This window comes from Callospermophilus lateralis, chromosome 10 (genome assembly GCF_048772815.1).
Source record: "Callospermophilus lateralis isolate mCalLat2 chromosome 10, mCalLat2.hap1, whole genome shotgun sequence".
Classification (NCBI taxonomy): domain Eukaryota; kingdom Metazoa; phylum Chordata; class Mammalia; order Rodentia; family Sciuridae; genus Callospermophilus; species Callospermophilus lateralis.
The window spans coordinates 40,231,031-40,251,939 of record NC_135314.1 but is presented as its reverse complement, the minus strand read 5'-3'; the positions used below and the strand labels follow the sequence as shown (position 1 = coordinate 40,251,939).

General features: G+C 39.8%; 1 protein-coding gene across 2 annotated transcripts in view; it reads right to left on the bottom strand.

Annotated features, from left to right (window-relative positions):
* Yeats2 (YEATS domain containing 2) overlaps positions 1–13,287 on the bottom strand; it is a 94,701-nt gene extending 81,414 nt beyond the window's left edge. For both annotated transcript variants that reach the window (XM_076868098.2, XM_076868099.2), the window contains exon 1: positions 13,120–13,287. The gene's annotated coding sequence lies outside the window, so the exon portion shown is untranslated. The remainder of the gene's footprint in view (positions 1–13,119) is intronic.
* Positions 13,288–20,909: the final 7,622 nt, after the last annotated feature.

Here is a 20,909-nt window from a genome sequence, read left to right as displayed (position 1 = left end):
AAAAAAAAAGAAGATCTTATTTCCTAACCTGGTGCGGTAATGCACACCTGTAATTCCAGCTACTTGAAAGGCCTAGGAAGGAGAATTGCAAGTTGGAGACCAGCCTATGCATCTCAGGAAGACCATGTCTCAAAACAAAAAACAAAAAGGGCCCGCAATGTAGCTCAGTACTAGAGCACTTGCCTAGCATGCATGAGGCCCTGGGTTCAATCCCTAGAACTGCCAAAAACAAACAAACAAAAAAATTAGTCTTAGTTTTCATGTCAGGGAAGAGCTAAAACATAGTCCTTTATTCCATATTTTGCAAATACCACATTGATTGTACAAGACTTGACCAATTCTTGAGGGGAAGGAGTGAAATCTGATAAATAAGGCCTCTGAAAAATCTGCCAAAAACTTCTCAATAATTCTGTGCTCCTCATGGCATCCGAACCTCATTAGAACCTCTGAACTTTGAAGTCTCACTCAATACTTTCCTATTAGCTGGGCACGGTGGCTCATGCCTGTAATCCCGGTGGCTTGAGAGGCTGAGGAGGCTGAGGAGGCTGAGGCAGGCACATGGTGAGTTCAAGGCCAGCCTCAGCAACTTAGCAAGGCCCTAAGCAATTCAGTGAGACCCTGTTTCTAAGCAAAATATTTTAAAAAGGGCTGGAGATATTGCTCAGCGGTTAAGCAACCCTGGGTTTAATCCCACCCCCCCAAAATACTTTGTCATCCAGCTTACAAGGGTGAAGGGAACTAGCACAATCACAATCATTTTCCATCTGCTTCCAGACAGACATTCCTAAAATTCTGGCAATGATTTTATAGTTTTTTGGCCCTGCCTCTTCTATATTTTTCACTTCAAATAAAATAATTTCTCCCTTATAAATAATATAACCAGTATTCTTTTATTAAATACATGAATAAGAGAACATGTAATCCATTCCCTTCTATTAGCCAAAGAGATGCTTCAAAAATTGTTGAGAGCCACAAGCCTGGCATTTGCCAGAGGGAATGTTTGAAAGGTGAACCATTGAGATGATGATTTGAGTTAAGCTATATATAAATGCTGTGATGCTGGATTGATTTTATTGTATATTTGACCTTTACTGCCGGGCAATGGGGCAGCTCTTGCTCCCTTCTGCTCCGGCTACTTTGGAGTTCTCTTGGGGATTCCCTGGGGATTCCTGGAGAGTTCCCATTGGTTGGGGAAGTGCCGGAGGAGGGATTTCCGGTGTGGGGGTTTTCCTGGAAGGGCCTCGTGGGTGGCGTTGGCGGAAAAGCGTGCATGCAGTGTTGAAATAATGTTTGAACTACAACAACTTGCTGTTTGAACCTACAAGGCTTTGTGGCGGCTCGGTTATCCGTGCCCAGCCAGACTGCGGCAAAAAATGTCTACAAAAACCTGAACACGGGTTGGTAGAGCATTTGCCTCGCATGTACAAAGCCCTAGGTTCAATCCCTTGCACCACCAAAAAAACAAAAACGAAAACCGAACAGGGTAATGGAAAATTGTGGTATATGAAATTCTGATTCAAGCAACCATAGAGATGAATCTTAAAATCATTATGTTAAGCAAAGAAACCAGAAACGAGCATATTCACAAGGGAACTGGGGCTGTGGCTCAGTGGCAGAGCAGTTTACCTAGCATGCTAGAAGTCTAAGTTCAATCCCCAGCTTTGGAAGAAAAACTAAAGGAGAGCGGGAACACACACTAAATGAAATGGTATTATTTATATGAAGTCCTAGAACTGATAAATTAATGGTGAAAGAAATGGAAAGTCTAGTTGAGGGTGCTGGTGACTTATTAAGAGGAGGAATAAAGAGATTCCTTCTGGGTTGACAAATGTTTCATAGTTTAATAAAGGGTTTAAGTTACTCAGACATATGCAATCACAAAAACTCTCCCAACTGGACCCTTAAGATCTGCCTATTTTACTATATATAAACTATACCTCAATTTAGAAATGAATTATAAAAATATATTTTCTGTCATCACCTGCTTAAAACCTAATGGAATCCCATAATAGAGTAATTCACATTCCTCAGTATGACCTGTAAGACCCTACATGAACTGGGCTCTGGCTCCCTCTCCATTCTTGATCTTTAAGATCTCACATGTTGGTTCTTTCTGTTCTTCAAATACAGTTCAATTTTTCATTACAACTTTTGGGCTTATAGTTCTTTTTTCCGGGAATGCTTTTCCTCTAGATTAACTTTATCAGATCCCAACTCAAACATTTACTTTGTCAGAGAAGGATTCCCTGACCACCCTATCCAATGGAGCTCTTCCCACATACCCCCTCCAAAGTTCCTAGAAATAGTCAATAAGTTTGCTGAATAAATGAATGAAGGGTTAACATATTTGCCAAGTACAAATACCCACAGGGAACATAACTAGCTTGCACTAGGTTTCATCATTCCTTTCACAATACTTGCAAATCTATTTTTTAATATTTTTACACCTTCAAAGGCACCATAGCTGAATGTTTAAAATAAAGAGATATACAAAACTATTAGACATATTGGTTTAAAAAAAAAGATAGTACACATGGCAATATTAATAGAACAATTCAAAGCAAAAATATTTAATATGATAAAAATTACGATACTACTAAAAGACTATCAAAAAGGTATGTCATAAACCATTCAGCAAACAGCATAGTATTAAAATACACACAAAAAACCTGAAAATGTAAATACAAGGAGAATTTAAAAAAATATAATTTTAGGAAAATCTAAACATATCTCTCAAAATATTTAAAAGATCAAGATGACAGATAAAAATAAAGATACAAATAATGCAATTAACAAGCCAGACTTAACACAATTCTAAACACAACAGAGGAAAAATCCAGTTAAAATATTTATAAAAATGCATTAAATTTAAATCAGATACAGTGTTAGTCCACTGTACCATCAGGTTCTACAACCACAGATTCAACCAACTGCGGAACAAAAAAATAACCAGGGGAAAAAAATTGTGTCTGTACTACACATGTACAGACTTTTGACATCATTCCCTAAATGATACAGTAAAATAACTATCTATATAGCTTTTATATTGTATTAAGTATTATAAGTAATCTAGTGAGGATTTAAAGTATACAGAAGGATATGCATAAATTATATGCAAATACTATACCATTTTATGTAAGGGCCTCAAGCATCCTTGGATTTGGTAACAACTCCCCAAGCACACTGAAGGATGATTATGACAGGAAATGAAGAAAGTCTAAACTATTGCAAAAAATGTGGAAGTGTTATGACCATATTCTCTGATAATAATATTAAATTATTAACTTACTATATAGAAGATACTATGCAATAACTAACTCATGGCTCAAAGAGGAAATTATAATTAAGCAAAATAAAAACTGACAACAATGAAAAGAAACATAATATACCCAAACTATTGGAAATATGGACACAGTCATTTTCACAGGAAAATGACAGAACAGTTTTTATTTGCAAATACAGATGTAAATCTAATCCAGCAGGGTATTAAAAGACTAATACAGCGGGGCGGTGGGGATAAAAGTCTAGTACATCATTACTGGAAAGTTTCCTTAAAATTTTTCAGCTGTAGATGGACACAATATCTTTATTTTTATGTGGTGCTGAGAATCGAACCCTGTGCCTCATACATGCGAGGCAAGCACTCTTACCACTTGAGCTACAACCCCTGCCCATAACTAGAAGGTTTGATGCCAATTATAGTAAAAGAAACAGACTGAACAAAGGCTAAATCCTAAAATGGTACTAAAGGACCTAGAAGGAAGGTGATCTATAGGACACATTTCTAATGCTGGACTTTTAAGAACATTTTAATGCCATTGACTTTTAGTAATTCAAATATATAAGATCCTTTCATGAATTATATTTTTTAAATATTTTATTTTTTAGTTGTACAAAATATCTTTATTTTGTTTATTTATTTTTATGTGGTGCTGAGGACCGAACCCAGGGCCTTGCATGTGCTAGGTGAGCGCTCCACCACTAAGCCACAACACCAGCCCCTCATGAATTATATTTTGCAAACTAAAAATAGCAGCAATTATGACCCAAATACCATCCAGGATTCCCAAAGAATCCAATGTACACTCTAGGAATATATTCCCATTTTAATATTTTACTGAGAAAAATTATTAGGTAAATAGAATCAAAAGAATAAAAATATATTTCAACGTCAATTTAAATTTCTCTATCTTCAAATAAGATTGTCATTTCTCACTGACATAGAAATTGAAAAAAATTCATCTAATTTTCTCCCCCAAATTATGGTTATCCTAGAAGTAATCTGAAATAATCTATTACAGGAAAGACAGACCAAGGGAAATTAATGAGAAAACAGATTTTGTTCTGATTTTCCTTAGAGTTGGTACTGACAAAAACTATGCTAATTATTCTCATATACAAAACTTTTTGAATATGTTCTCAATTGTTGGCCAACAATCACTGTTTTTTCTTTCTGTGTGTCTGTGTTGGGGGCAGAAGGTACTGGGATTCAACTCACAGTTTCACATATGCTAGGCAAGTGCTCTACTACTGGGCCACATACCAAACCCATTTTATTTTGCATGAGACAGAGTCTCACTAAGTTGCCCAGGCTCACCTGGAACTTGATTCTCCTGCCTCCATTTTCCCAAGCAACATGATAGCTATTTATTCTTTCTTTTTTCTTTCTTCTCCCCACCCCTGCCCCATCCCCATACTGGGGATTGAATCTAGAAGCACTTTACCACTGATCTACATTCCAGCTCTTTTTATTTTTAATTTGGAGACAGGGTCTCACTAAGTTGCAGAGGTTTGCTCCAAACTTGCGACACTCCTGCCTCAGCCTCCTGAGATGCTGGGATTACAAGCATGTACCACTGCACCTGGCAATCACTGTTTTTTCAACTCCTCTGGTATAGAAACAAAACCAGCTCTTTTATTTTATTTATATGTGGTGCTGAGAATCGAATATAGTGCCTCACACATGCCTGGCAAGCGCTCCTACCACTGAGCCATAACCCCAGCCCAAAACAGGTCTTTTAAGAAAAAATAATCACAATTTTACACGGTGAAAATGGTGGGAAGTTGAGAGAGGTCTCTGCTCTTAGTATCAAACTAATACAGCATATATATGTGTGTATGTATATCTATATCTATATATGTATATATGTGCATGAAAAGAGCTGAGCAAAATAGAAAAGCTAGAGATCTTAGCTCAAAAAGTTTCTTTATTAAGAATTATGTATCTTCAGCTCAAAAAAATAACCACTTTCCTATTACAAATAAAACTGTTTAAGGCTATACAACTTTCTAATAAGACCCAGGATCAATTCAGGCCAGTACTCTATCTCCAACCTTGCCAACTACCACATAGAAAAGTTAACGACAGAACTGGGGTTGTGCCTCAATGGCAGAGTACCTGCTTCCCACATGTAAGGCACTGGGTTCGATCCTCAGCATCACATAAAAATAAATAAACAAAATAAAGACATTTAGAAATAAAAGTTAAGGATAAAACAATTATTTTAAATTATCCAAGTCACTGTTTTTACTTACTTATGCAACAACTCAAGAGCTAACCTTAGTTAAGTTTTACCATTCCTTTACTCCCCCAGTTAATTCAACATAATTTTTCTGGAAGAGTGAGCAACGTAGTAGTCCTCTACTACTAAGCTACACATTTAAGTGTTTTAGGAGATTTAAGATAAATTCTTAAGCTGACTTAAAGGAGACCACATAACCCTCTAGTGACTTCCTTTAAGTCAGTTTCCAACAAAGACCACTGAATTGTCCAATAAAAGGATGGTTCTAACTTACATGGCAATTGTGTGTTTCAGTTATGAAGCCATTAAAATTTTTTCTAGCAGAAATTTTTATAGCAGAAACAAAAAGGAAATAAAACTTACTTATCTACAAGTCCAGGTTAAAAATGAAGAACAGGAACTAGACTAGATCAAGAATTTCATATTCTTGCACACAATCACTGTGCATACATAATTGAGGCAAATCTTATACACTTTGTTAAGCAGGAACTTTTGCTGGAGCTTTCAAACTGAGAATTACTCCTATGGGCATAAGTTACATAGTTTTCTATTTGGAGGTGAGATTCCAGAAGGAAAACAAGTACCTTAAAGCATATATATGTATGTGTGTGTGTGTGTGTGTGTGTGTGTGTGTATACATATATATATATATATATATATACATATACATATATATATATATATATATATATATTTTTTTTTTTTTTTTAGAAAATTGCTTTATTCTTTAAAACAACAGTGCCTAAATCTTCATACCTACAAACATTTACCGGACGAAAATTTTCTAGAATTAGATGTGGTGATGGTTGTGTATACACACACACACACACACACACACACACACACACACGTCTGTGCAGATATGTATCTTTTTTTTTTTTTTTTTTTAAACAATACTGGCAGAATTGGGGATTGAACTCAGGGGTCCTCTACTACTAAGCTACATCCCCAACTCTTCTTATTTTTTATTTTGAGACAGTGTTTCCTTAAATTGCCAAGATTGGCCTTGAACTTGTTATCTTCCTGCCTCAGGCATTCAAGTATCTGGGATTACAGGCATGCATCATGATGCATTTACCTTCAACAGCTAAATATATATTTACATATGTACAGGTTATCCTTCACTCAAGTATGCATGCACACTATCTGTATGCTTGCAGTAGGGCAGGCAGTTAGGGAATCAACATTATGAAGACCAGTTTTGCTGGCTGGGCACAGCACATGCCTGTAATCCCAGCAGTTTGGGAGGGTGAGGCAGAAGGATGGTGAGTTCAAAGCCAGCCTCAGCAACAGCAAGCGAGGTGCTAAGCAACTCAGTGAGACCCTATCTCTAAATAAAATACAAAACAGGGCTGGAGATGTGGTTCAATCATTGAGTGCACCCGATTTCAATCCCTGGTACCACCCCCCAAAAATGAAGAGATATTAATATTTTAATACTTTCTAATTTTATTATTAGATATTTCAGATATTTAGAAAAGTATAAAATGATCAGTGAGAGGGAATACAGGGAGATTCAAAGTATTCATAATTTCCGTTTTTGTTTTGGTACTAGGGCTTGAACCCAAAGGCACTTTCCACTGAGTTACATCCCCAGTCCTTTTTGTTGTTTTATTTTGAGTTAACCTGCTAAGAGTCTAAGTCACTGAGGCTGGACTTGAACTTGGGATCTTCCTGCCTCAGCTTCCCAAGTTGATGGGATTACGATGTGTACCTCCATGCCAAGCCATAATTTTCTATTTCTTACTAGATGGTAGATAAAAAGTAGCTATTTCCTGCCTTATTATTTATTACTTAAAAGATACTTATAAAATGTGCTCTTTGGTGTGTGTGTGTGTGTGTGTGTATATATATATATATATATATATATATATATATGTTAATTCCTTAAAATAAAACTAAAAAATTATAAATTAAAGAAACAGGGTACATTCATTCTTTGGAACAAATCAGTTTTTCTATAATGTGATGTTATTCTTAAAAAATAACCTCACTATGTAAATCTGCATAATAAAACCACCTGGCTTATGGGGAAAATAGGATTGGACACAATATTGAAAAACTTCACTTAGTGACATAAAAAGGGGAATCTAATAAAAATGGTAGCCCACTTCTCTATATGTTAGATGGTTAAGAAACACATAAATGCTATAATAAATGACATCTTACCTTGAAAAAGACCAAGTTTGCTCGTGGAAGTGGGCATGAAAGATTATAGCTTGTGTGTTACTGTGAAATAGCAGGAAGGTTATCTGAAGTTGACAAGACAGTTTTAACAGTAGATATGGATGAGTGTGACTCTTAACAAGAGTAAGCTGAGATCCCCATAAGATGTTAGAGGTTGCAATTTTGTGGCTTGTGTATTCATTCAGCAGGGTGTAGTTTTCTGCATTCACCTAGTGTTTTCTGCAGATGGAATCACGCATAAACAAATGTGAAATTCACAATATGTTCAGAAAGTCCCCAAATATGAACATTGCTTGGGAACAAATCTGTGTTTTCTTATAGCAAAACTGTTTTGCTCTAAGACTATGATTCAGTTATTAAAAAGAATGTGTAGCCAGCCTCATCAACTTTACAAGGCCCTGTCCCATATAAAAAGGGATAGTGATGTGGCTAAATAGTTAAATGCCCCTGGGTTCAATCCCTAGTACCAAAAAAAAAAAAAAAAAAAAAAAGAAAGAAAGAAAGAAAGAAAAATAATGGGCTGATATGGAAATACTTCTAAAATAAATTGTGAAGTGAAACACATGGAGACACAGATCAGAGTGCATATTTTCATTCCTTCTGTATAAACTAGGGGAAAGTGAAGACAGAAAAAAAATACTGAAGTATGTTTTCTTTAAGCTTTCTGGGAAAAAAAAATCAAAATGATTAATAATAGTTACCAGTGGATAGTGGATTTGCTTTTTCATTTTATTCTTGTCTACCATGTTTGAACTTTCTAACCACACAGATGTGGTATTTGGGAGAGAAAAATGACAAAAGGATTAATCTGGGAGGCAGATTATAGATGTCTGCATGTCTTTATTTTATGCTTCTCTTTATGTTAAAAAAAAAAAACTAGAGAACATGGAACAACTGGAACTCTCATGTACTACTAGTAGGAATGTAAAATGGTACAGACACTTTGGAAATTTCACTCCTGGGTATTTATTCAAGAGAAATAAAAGCATATGTCCATGTAAGAACTTGGACTTGGGGCTAGGAATGTGGCTCAAGCGGTAGCATGGCCCAGGTTCGATCCTCAGTACCACATACAAAGATGTTGTGTCCGCCAATAACTAAAAAATAAATGTTAAAAAAATTAGGAAAAACAAAAAAAAAGAACTTGGACATGAATGATGAATGTTCACAGCAACTTTATTCGTAATAGTCAAAAACCAGAAACACCACTTGGGAAGCTGAAGTGGAAGGATGAATCACTTGAACACAGAAGTTCAAGACCAGCCAGGCATTAGAGAAAGACTTCATCTCAAAAAAAAAAAGACAGGAGAACACAGTGAGAGACAAGGGCTGGGAACGTAGCTCAGTGGTAGAACATGTGTTTAGCATGCACAAGGTCCTGGGTTCAATCCCCATAGCCACACACATTCTTGGAAACAACCCCCAAATCCACTAATTGGTGAATGAATTAAATAAGTTGTAATATATTTGTAAAATAAAATTTTATGCACCAAAAAAGGAATAAGTTATTGATATACACAATAACGTGAATTAACATCAAAATGATGCTGGGTAAAAAGAGGCCAGTTTTTGAAAAAATATAAAATATACTAAGCTGAATGTTGTGGCACACACCTGTAATTCCAGCTATTCAAGAGGCTGAGGCAGGAGAACTGCAAGTTGGGAGATCAGCCTCAACAACTTAAAAAAAAAGGACTGGAGATATAGCTCAATGGCAGAGTGCTTGCTTATCATGTGCAAAGCCCTGGGTTCTCCTTGTTAATCCCCACGCCCAAAAGAGTACATCCTACATTATTCCATTTATATAAAATGCAAAGAAGTCTAGTGTGAAGGAAAAGGTGAGCAATGGCTGCCTGTTGGGGAGGGGTAAGGATAGGGAGAAAAGAGTTTTCAGAGGGGCTTGAGGACACTTCGGAGAGATTGGATATTTACTATCTTGACTGTGGTGATAGGTTCACAGACAGATATCTACATCAAAACTTAAAAAGTTGTACATTCTATATATGTGCAGTTTGTGACCTGCCAACTGTACCTCAATAAAGCTGTTTGCACATATACAACACTATTAAACACAGTCTGCCAGAATGTGTAAGAACACACAATGGGAACCCTTATACATTTTTGGGAAAATAAAATGGTACAGCCGTAATGAAAAGTTTGGTGTTTTCTCAAAAATTAAAGACAGAATTACCATATGAACTAGCAACTCTACTCCTACATATATCTTCAAGAAAAATGAAAACATATATCCTTGCAAACCTATATATGAATATCTTTACACATAATTTATAATAGCATTACTTACAATATCATTATTTATAATAGCAAAAAAAAATGCAAACAACCCAAATGCCAATCTATTGATGAATAGTAAACAAAATGTACATTCCTACAATGGAATATTATTGAGCAATCAGAAGGAAGTATTGATACAAGCTATAAAATAGATGAACACTGAAAAACCCTGTACTAAGTGAAAAAAGACACGTTAGATTATATTTATAATGAAATGTGTAGAAACAGGCAAATGCACAGACACAGAAAGTGGGTGCCAGGGAAATGAGGGAAGGGGAGAATCAACACCGCTAACAGGCAAAGGGCTTCTTTTTTGGAGTGATAGTAATGTCACAGAATTAGATACTGGTGATGGTTGCACAATCTCATGAATATAGTAAAATCTCAACAATTCCATACTTTAAAACAGTAATTAAATTTTATTTCGATTTAAAAATATACCCATATGCTTGAATGAATAATACTTGAAAACAAAATACAAAAACAATCCCCAATGTATCCACCACTATGACTGAAAAATATTACAAATAAAGTTAAATCCCCAATCCCATCCCTCAACCTTCTCCACCATCACATTAACAGTCCCCCCTCCAGAGCCCACTCTACGTACAAGCAGATCAAACAACCCTTGCCTAGGAGAACTAGTTCTTCTACCTCTGTAGGTCTAGTCATCAAAGTTCACATGCCTGAACATTTCACAATCATCTTCCAATGAGTTCCAATTTCACCTTGACCTTCTCTACTTACCAAAATGTTCTTCATCCTTCAAGAATGAAGTTAAATTCCAACTTATGTATAAAATAAACTCTAGCCTCTGACTTTTTTTTTTTTTTTTTTTTTGGTACTGAGGATTGAACCCAGGGGTGCTTTACCAATAAGCTACATCCACAATCCTTTTTACATTTTTATTTTGAGAAGGTTGTTTGAGATAAGTTGCTGGGGGTCTAAGTTGATGAGGCTGGTCTCCAACTTGTGATCCTACTGCCTCAGCCTCCCAAGTCTCCTGGATTATAGGTGTGCGCCACCAGATCTGGCAACACACATTGTCTTTACTTTCTTACATCCCACTGGACTATTCTGTTCTCTACCTCCCCTGCTTTCAGAATTGTGAATAAACAATAGCCTCAGATTGTCAAATCCAACTGACAATCTTACTAAACATTTCAGAAGCACTGATATGAGGACTAATGCTATCTTCCAGAAACTCACCTCTCTTGGCTTCCCAAGAGGAGAAAAACCTGCTTCTTCTCCATCCTTTGCTCAACCTTTTCCCTCTGGAAGTATTTGAGTGTCCAAGTTCTATATGCTTCTCTCTCTACACTCTTTTCCTAAGTGACCTCACATAGTCCCATATCTTTGAATATATTCTGATCATTCCCAAATGTTCATCTCTAGTTCTAGAAGCTCCCTGAGTTCCAGACCTGTGCATCCAACTACTTTCTCAACATACCAATTTTATGACTAATATGCATCTCAAATTAAATCATCCAAAATGAAACTCACGTTTTTTTCCTCCTCAAATTTCTCTCTCCCAGCTGGGCACAGGGGTGCACACCCAAATGCTAGCTACTTGAAAGGCTGAGGCAGAAGGATCACAAACCTGAGGCCAGCCTGGGCAACTTAGTGAGACCCTCTCTCAAAAAAAAATAGAGCTGGGATGTAGCTCAGTGGTACAGCATCCCAGGGTTCAATCCCCAGTAATTAAAAAAAACTTTTTTAAAACCTAAAAAAAATTACTCTCTTCTACTCTGCATCTTAATAAATGACACCATTATCTACTCAGTTGCTCAAAAAACAAAAGCAAAGATTCCTTTCTTTTCTCATCAATTCACTTTCAAGTTTTGTTCATTCTACCTCCAAATTATTATTTTTTTAAAATATTTTTTTAGTTGTCAACAGGCCTTTTATTTATTTATTTATTTATATGAGGTGCTGAGAATGGAACCCAGTGTCTCACACATCTTAGGCAAGCACTCTGCCACTGAGCCACAACCCCAGCCCTCCAAAATATTTTTTAATCTTTTCACTCTTTGGCATCTCCACTGCCATGGGCCTAGACCAAGTTATTGTACATAGCATTGGAACTGATCTCCCATCTCTCTTTATTGGCTTCTTCCTCCATGTAGCAGGCAGATTATGCTACTCCCCTTCTCAAAACCTTTTAAAATAAAACTAATCAGGGCATTGTCTGTCCCTATCTTTGAAAGTCTACACAATCAATAGTAATTATCTCTAGACAGTAAACTACTTTTTCTAGTTTTGCGTCTATTTTTAAATTCTTCTACAATGAATACTTGCTACTTAACAGAATGATACTGCTGAATACATGTAATATTACATCGCATTTTTTTTACATGAGGAAAAACAATGGAAAATATGTAAAGAAACATGCTTAGATGAAAATACAAGAAAACATACATCGAAGAATGATGTGTCGGGGCTGCAGTGATATTTTCCCTCTTCTACTTTCTATTTTTTAACCTATCTACACACATAATGGGGGGAAGGTTATATTAAAAGCCTCATTGTCTTCTGCAATGTGGCCACAAACCCATAGAGCCAGCCTTTCTTGGCAAGCCCTCACTTTCCGAGGCTCCACTCTAACGCCGCACTGTCTCACACCTCCGGTGCTTGACTCCGGCATCGCGCCTGGAGTACCCCACACCTTTCTCACTCTGCCCACCCTTCGGAGGCGAAGGGCCAGCGGTGATGGCGACAGGTTGGAGGTACATTCCAGAATCTTTGGTAAATCTACAACTTGCTGGTGCTGGGCCAATTTTTGTTTCCAATACCATCCACAGGCCACGTGACTACACTGAAAGCTCGGCCACTGTGGCTCAGAGAGCCACCAACCTACGAAGCGCAGCGCCCCTTCGAAAAGGACCCCTTCACACGGACGTCCGAATTCCGGTTCCCGCACAGGCGGCTCGCGACCTCACTCCCCCGGTCCCCTCCCCTCCACGGCCTCAGGCTCCCCCAGCCCCGCCTCGGTCCGGCCTCCGCGCGGCCAGCGGGTGGAGGAGGGGCGCGCACGTGCCCGCGCCGCCCCCGCCCAGACAATGCCCGGGAGAGCGGGGCGCGCGCCGCCGTCCACCCCGCTCCCGCCAGCACTCACCGTTTCTCCGGTACGTGGCTGCAGCGCGGCCCCGCCGGGCGAGGCGAGGGGGCACGGGGAGGGGAGGGAGCGAGCGAAGCCCCGCGGAGCCGCCCTGCCACGAGGCCCAGCGACCCCGCAGCCCGCGGAAGCGCACAGCTCGGTGGAGCCCGCTCTACCCGCTCCGCACCGCACGTCAGCAGCAGGGGCGGGGCGCGCGCGGCGCTGGCGGCGGGGACGCGCGGGCGGGGGGCGGGGCGAGCTGGGCGGGGCGGGCCCGGGTCTGCGGGGGCTGGCCCAGGCCGAGAATCTGGCCGCGCCACCCAGCTGCCGGGACTGCGGGTGTGGGTGCTGCAGAAGCCAGCTTCCATCATTTTCCTGTCCAGGAGACGGCGACTTCTAGTCCCAAGTTTGACAGAATATTCATTCTTCCGGCGTTCATGAGCTTCCGTGGTACGATTATAACTGATTTCTGTGTGTGCCGTCTTGGGCCAACTTTTTTTTTTTTCTTTTTATTCATATGTGGTACTGAGAATCGAACCCAGCGCCTCACATATGCTAGGCAAGCGCACTTCCACTAAGCTACGCCCCAGCCCTTGTGCCAACTTCTATACTAGGTGATGGGGAGACACATAACAGTAACTATAACAACCCATTTTATAGATACAAAAACAAGGCTCAAGCTGGCTCCGTGTGCCTACCTGTAGTCTGGGCTCCTTAGGATGCTGAGGCAAGAGGATCATTTGAGCCCACCCTGGGCAGCAAAGGGCGACCCCAGTGAAAAGAAAGAAAGACAAAGAGAGGAGAAAAAGAAAAAAGGAAGAAAGAAAGGAAAGCTCAAAAATGTTGCGATTTAATATAGGTCACACTAGTGACTGTCAAGTCCATCTCAGAGGCCAGCCATCTCATTTCTTTTCCATGGACCATCCTACCCAACACCTCGTCATTTCTGCCTAAGATACAGTAGCCTCTGGCATTCTCAAGGCCCTGGGCTTGTTCCCCAACACTGAAGAAGGTGGAGGGAGACTGTAATAAAGCCTCTCAACTGATCTTGAGGGTCTCCTTCTGGCCCCCTTCAGTCCTTTCTCTTCAGTATGTAGATATTTTCTATTGGAGTAAGGGGATGGACTTAGAGAGTTTGAATTCTTTGTTTTCATGCTTTCTTTACATACATTATCAATTGTTTGATGTATTTAATGCTTAATATGAATGTTTTAAAAGATTCTCGGACTATTCCCTGATGACCTCAAAAGAGCGTACTACAGGGATACTGCCACATCGATGTTCATAGCAGCACAATTCACAATAGCTAGACTGTGGAACCAACCCCGATGCCCCTCAATAGATGAATGGATAAAAAAAAATGTGGCATTTAAAAGATACACTTCCGTATCACCAATAACATGTCCAGTTCATTACACTTAGTATGTACTCAAAAAGTAATTATGGAAAAATTATGTGAAAAGTAGGGCCAGGAACTTACTCAAAAGCCATACATGATGAAGAAATAGAGGAATTTATGTCACCTCTGGCCTCCTGACCATAGGTTTATTAGGGGTAAAAACAGATTCACAATATTTGCTATATATATTAGGAAGAGGGTACTGGGGATTGAACCCAGAAGCACTTAACCACTGAGACACATCCCCCGCTTTTTATTTTTTATTTCAAGGTAGGGTCTTGCTGAGTTGCTTTGGCTTAAAAGCCAAGTTGCTAAGGTTGGCCTCAAACTTGCAATCCTCCTGCCTCAGCCTCCCAAACTGCTGGGATTGCAGGTGTGTGCCACCATGCCCAGATGCTCAATAAATTTTTATGTGTTTCTATTTTGTATTCAGACACTGTGTTCCAATCATTATATTAGTTAGGCACTAAGGATATTAGACAGAACTCCTGCCCTTGTGAAATTTAGTTGGATTATAATTTGACAGAGAAATAATCTAATCTGAATCCTTTCTTGACAGAAAGGATTCTTTGAACCTTAAGCTAAAACTCAAAGAGAATAGAAACTGGGGAGATAATTTTTTTTTTTTTTTTGAGGACTGGGGATATAGATCAATGGTGGAGCACTTGCTTAGCATGTGCCAGGCCCAGGGTTCACATCTCAGCACTCAGTAAATAAATTCCATGAGTAAAGAGGTAAAATAAGAGGTCACAGTGAGTGTGTTGGAGTTCCTTCACTCTTGAAGGATCCAGATCATCCACTTTCCCTGCTCTAGCTTGGAAAGCTGCCCAGCTCTTGGAAAAGTCCCACACTGAGCAGGGCTCAAGAGCAGAAAGTGGCAATGGGTGGGAGAGAAATCCGAGATAATGCTTCTGGGCTCTGACGCTTGCAGATGGTGTGCCAGAAATCCATACCTCTCTCTATGCTCCCTGCAAGGCATGCAGAAAGTAGGCTGGCTGAGAGCCATAGGTGGACACAGTGTCGGGGGCCAGTTGATCCTAAAGCAAAAAGGCCTTGTGGTATGGCTGGCTGGCTGGAGGATGTGACAAGACATCAAGGGCAAAGCTGAAGGTGCCAGCAAAGCTGAAGTACTCCTAAGTCAGCTGATGAAAGGAGCAAGGATAGAGCAGAGGGGGTGAAAGATGAGATTTCAGATCCGAAGGCACTGAAGCAACAGGTCATGAGATGGCTGGCCAACCACTTCAGCAGCTTATGCCACAAGGCAGTGCTAACCAGGAGTGACAAGGTACATGGCAGAAGAAGCCAGTGAAGACCTAAAATGCACATCATAATTGTGCACAGATCAGAGACCCTTCCTGCTATAGCCTTGAGGTTTCCCCTAGATCCCATCAGGGACCTTGGAAAGTCAAGAGGGAAAAGAGAAAAGGGGGAAAGTTTTGATAGAACTGAAACTTTAAATTATTTACCCAAATGTTTTTCCCCCAGATGAAACTGTTTTAGACCAGGAAGGACTCAGATAACTTCCATTAGCAAGTTTAAGGTGAGCTCAAGTTGAAGGTTCCGGGAAGATGGATGGGTGCTGCCGGCAATAATCTGTTATCAACTGGAAGCTCCTAAGAGCTGATGAGGTTGCCATGGAAGAGCAAACATCCCGAACAGGGATGAGAACCTATGAGAAAGCTTGTATCATTTAAAAAGAGCATAGCTATAGTTTTTAACACATTTGCATGCAGTGTGTACATTTCAAAAACAAAGACGGGCTATGTGAAGGAAATGAGCAGAGCCCTTAGAAAGCACAACACAAGGAAACACATTTAGTGTTAGAAAAGGGCTCTTGAAAAATATTCAGTGAGAGATGAAGAAGGAGGAGCTGTTGGGGAGGATTAAGTCTCAGACAAGGTAGATGGAAGGAACTCAGGATTGTTTAAGCAAAAGTAGAGTGCAAGAGATGGGACCAGATATCCAGATATCCGCAGTAGCAAGAACACACAAATAGGTGTGGCAAGATTTTGATCTTTTCCATAAGAGCAACAGGAAGTCATCAAAGGGTTTTGTTTGTCCCCACCCCATTACCCCTGCCTTACTGGGGATTTAACCCAAGAATGCCCTACCACTGAGCTATACCCCAGCCCTTTTTTATTTTTATTTTGAGACAGATTCTAAATTCCTGAGTCTGGCCTTGAATTTGTAATTCTCCCCCTCAGCCTCCCAAATTGCTGGGATTATAGCCATGTGTCACCTTCCCTGTAGCAAAAGGTTTTAAGCAGGAATGATGTATCCAATTCACCTTTTTAAAACTATCACCTGCAGCAGAAAATGGATGGGGAATGATTGGAGGGGTTTGTGAACAAACAAGCAATGAAGGTATTGGAAAATTTTGTCCAAGTCATATAGGTGAGAAGTGAGGTTGGCTTACCCTGGGCAGTGGAGATGGAGGGAGGTGGATGGATACAAGAACTGTAGACAAAATACCTAAGGACTTGGTGAGGAAGAGACTGGAAGGAGACAGGAGGAAAAGGAAAGGGACTGACCCCTGCTAAGGCAAAGGGACCTTTAGAAAGTTACCCCTTCCTCTAGGCAGATTTGGGAGCTTGACTAGTGGCTGGAGATTGGATTTCAGGGCCTCTGACTGGCCAGGCTCTCCTGCAGCTCTTGCCTGCCACCATGAAGGTGAGCTTGGAGAAGAGGATTAGGAGGATAAGGGTGGCTCCCAGGTCTCTGGCTTTTAAAAATGGTGGATAGTAGAATCATTTACTAAGACAGGGTGGGGGAATCAAGAATTCCCTGTGTGGAGCTGGGGATGTAGCTTGGTGATAGAGAAGGCCCTGGGTTTAATCCTGATCACCACAAAAAAAAAAAAAAAAAAAAAAAAGAAAAGAAAAGAAAATTTAAAAATCCCTTTGGGACATTTTGGTTTGAGGTATCCATCTTAACATTAAACAGGTATCTGTGTATAGTATATGGCTCTTGGGCTCAGGGAAGAACTGATGGGTGGTGCTGTCAACAATCTGTTGTCAACAGGTAACTGGTGAGAACCGGAGAGGTTGCCATGGAAAAGAAAACAGTGCAGAGGTTGTACCATCACCACCTATAAATGTCACAATCTGCATTAAACAAGCCACATTTCGAACATTGAGATACTTCACATAGTAACCTGGGTTTGGGCTTCTGTGAAAACTCAGGAGCTGTGGTAACCTGGCCCATGTTGCTATAATTAGGAATCAGCTAACATTGCTTCCTAGGCAGGGTTTCAAGCACTATACAAATTTAATCTTCCTAACAACTTTATTACTATTATTCATATTTTAAGGAAGAGAAAAAGGAGGCAGAAAGGTTGAGGAACTTGTTACACAGCCTAGAAGTGGTGCAGTTGGGTTGTGGACAGACACAGTTGCCTCAGGGTCTGAGAGTTTAGCTGTCCCACCAGGAAGCAGTTAGAAACTTAATCCCATTTAGAGACCCTGTTGCCCTCAGGCCATAGTTCACCACTCCCAAGGCTTTTCTGACACATTGCCCATCCCAGGCTGAGCATGAGTTACCATTTATTGTTTTATTAGCACTGCTGTCTTCTCATACTAGGGAATTATTTCTTTATACTCATGCCAAGTTGAAAATTTAAAATATTCAGTTGAGGACTGGGGATGCAGCTCAGTGCTAGAGTGCTTGCCCTGCATGTACAAAGACTGGGTTTTATCTTCAGCACTGAAAAAACAAAACAATTGTTATTAGTTTATTTTGTGGTACTGGCTATTGAACCCAGAGACCCTCTGCCACTGAGCTATATCCTTAACACTTTTTAAAATTTTATTCTGAGACAGAATAAAAAATTGCCCAGGCCAGGTTCAGTGGTGCATGCCTGTAATTCCAGTGGCTCAGGAGGCTGAGGCAGGAGGATTTCAAGTTCAAGTCCAGCTCAGCAATTTATAAAGTTCCTAAGCAATTTAGTCATACTATCTCAAAATAAAAACAACAGTACAAAAGGGTTGGGGATGTGGCAAAGTGGTTAAGTGCCCCTGGGTTCAATCCCTCCACCCCAAATTGTCCAGACTGGCCTTGAACTTGTGATCATCCTGCCTCAGTTTCTCTAATTGTTGGGATTACAGGCAGGCACCACAATCCATGGCTCCTACAAGCTGGAAAGTTAAATAATTATCTACTCTTCCTGACAACCAGGAATGACCATCTGACTGATACTTGATTCTTAATTCTCTGAGCCTCTGCTACCTTCTCTATTTAGATAAAGTTGGTTTCATTTGCATGCAACAAGGAACTTTGGTCTTAGGCAAGCAGTTTAGGTGGATTTTTCCACTTAGGAGATGCTGAAGGCCTGAACTAAGGCATTGGTAGAGGGGATGAAAAGATAGATAGACAGACAGATGGACAGACAGATATCAAAGAGGAAGAAGTCCTGGCACAAGGTAAATATTTGCATGTTTAAATAACAGAAAAAAAATCACTCCTATATTTCTGCCTTTGATAAGCAGTTAATATTGTTGCTATTAATGGAAGAGAATATACAAGATAGACAAGTATTTGGAGAGAAAGAGGTTTTGAAGTTCCAGGTGCTAGTAGTTCAATATAAAGGACTCAGAAGTTTATAGAAAATATTTGAACATATGAATCTTGGCAGAACATTTAGATTTTGGGGTTGTCAAATGCAGCCATAGGTGGTGCCATAGGAGTGACTGACTAAAATTACTTAGGGTAGTTATCTGCATGGCAAAAAGAAAACCTGATTATTGAAGATTCAGGGCTGAGGTGGAATAAGAGCTCTTTAACAACAACAACAACAAAGGAAAAGTGGAAAAGAGTTCTGTGACTAGACAAAAACAGGAAAAATATAATTAATAGCATCAAAATTGTAGGGAGGTTAAGTTAAGATAAAGAATTCAGATTTGGGAACAAAGATGAAACTGACAGTCTTGGCAAATGTGATTTAAATAAGGCTGTGGTCTTGAATGCAGGATGAGAGCCAGATTGCTGTGTAGGAAGAAGCGAGGCAAAGTTGAAACTTTTAAGATATTTGATTAGACATGAAAGAAAAACCAATGTGGAGTTAGAAGGGAACACAGGGTTACAGAAAGGATTTTAAAGATAGGAGAGGCCAGAGTGTGTTTGACTGCCCTGGAACCGTGCTTACAGAGAGGTTGAAAATGAGAGGGGGATAAAGGGACGTCCTAAGAAGCTGAAAGAATGAGCTTCAATCCTCAATGGTGAAGAAGAAACGAAATATTCCATCTTTTTAAAAAAATATATTTATTTTTTAGTTGTAGTTGAACGCAATCTTTATTTTATTTATTTATTTTATGTGGTGCTAAGTATCGAACCCAGGGCCTCACACATGCTAGGCAAGTGCTCTACGGCTGAGCCACAACCCCAGCCCCTCCCCCCCCATATCCCATCTTTGAGAGGGCAAAATGTTGGGAGGGATTCTATCTTAAGTCCTTTATTTTCTCTTTGAAGGAGAAGGCAAGATCAACTACTGAAAGCAAAAGTCAAGATTGTGGCTTACTCCAGGAGGATGGTAATTGAACTGTTACAGAGGAAGGGGAAAGAAGGAGAGAGTAGGCTTACATTGGCAGCCGGTCAAGAATATCTTGTCCATAGCCAGGTGTGGCCACGCCTGTAAACCCAGCAACTCAGGAGCCTGAGGCAATAGAATTGCAAATTCGAGGCCAGTCTGGCAAATTGGCAAGACCCAGTCCTGAAATAAAAAGGGCTGGGCATGGAGCTCAATGGTAGAGCATCCCTAAGGTTCAATCCCCAGTATTTGGGGGCAGGGGGGATTGTCCAGTTGAAGTTGGAGATCACATTTTAGAGGTGTAAATTTGCCACTAATTGAATCTCTACCTGTGGTCAATAGTTTGGGAGTAGGAAATGAAAGGGCTAACAATTAGATTGATACACATATAGGCAATAAGAGTAAGTAAGTGGAAATGGGAGATCAAAAGAGTGAGCAAATGTTGAAAGCTGGTGAAAGTGATTGTATGACACTATAATTATTGAGTGCAGGATGGTAAGGGGCAATGGTTAAAAGACTGGAGATCTGGATGAGGCCTCAAGAAGAGTCATGGAATGAGAGCGACAAAAGGAAAGGAAAGCTGAGGTAAAAGGCAAAAAGGAAAATAACCAAAGTGGATCAAGGACCTAGGCATTAGGACTCTACATCTACTAGAAGAAAAAGTAGGCCCAGCTCTCCACCATATTAGTTTAGGAATTGATTTCCTCAATAAGATTCCCAAAACACAAGAAGTAAAATCAAGAATCAATAAATGGGATGGTATACAACTAAAAAGCTTCTTCACAGCAAAGAAACAATCAAGAATGTGAAGAGAGAGCCTACAGAACAGGAGAAAATCTTTACCACCTGCACCTCAGATAGAGCATTAATCTCCAGGATGTACAAAGA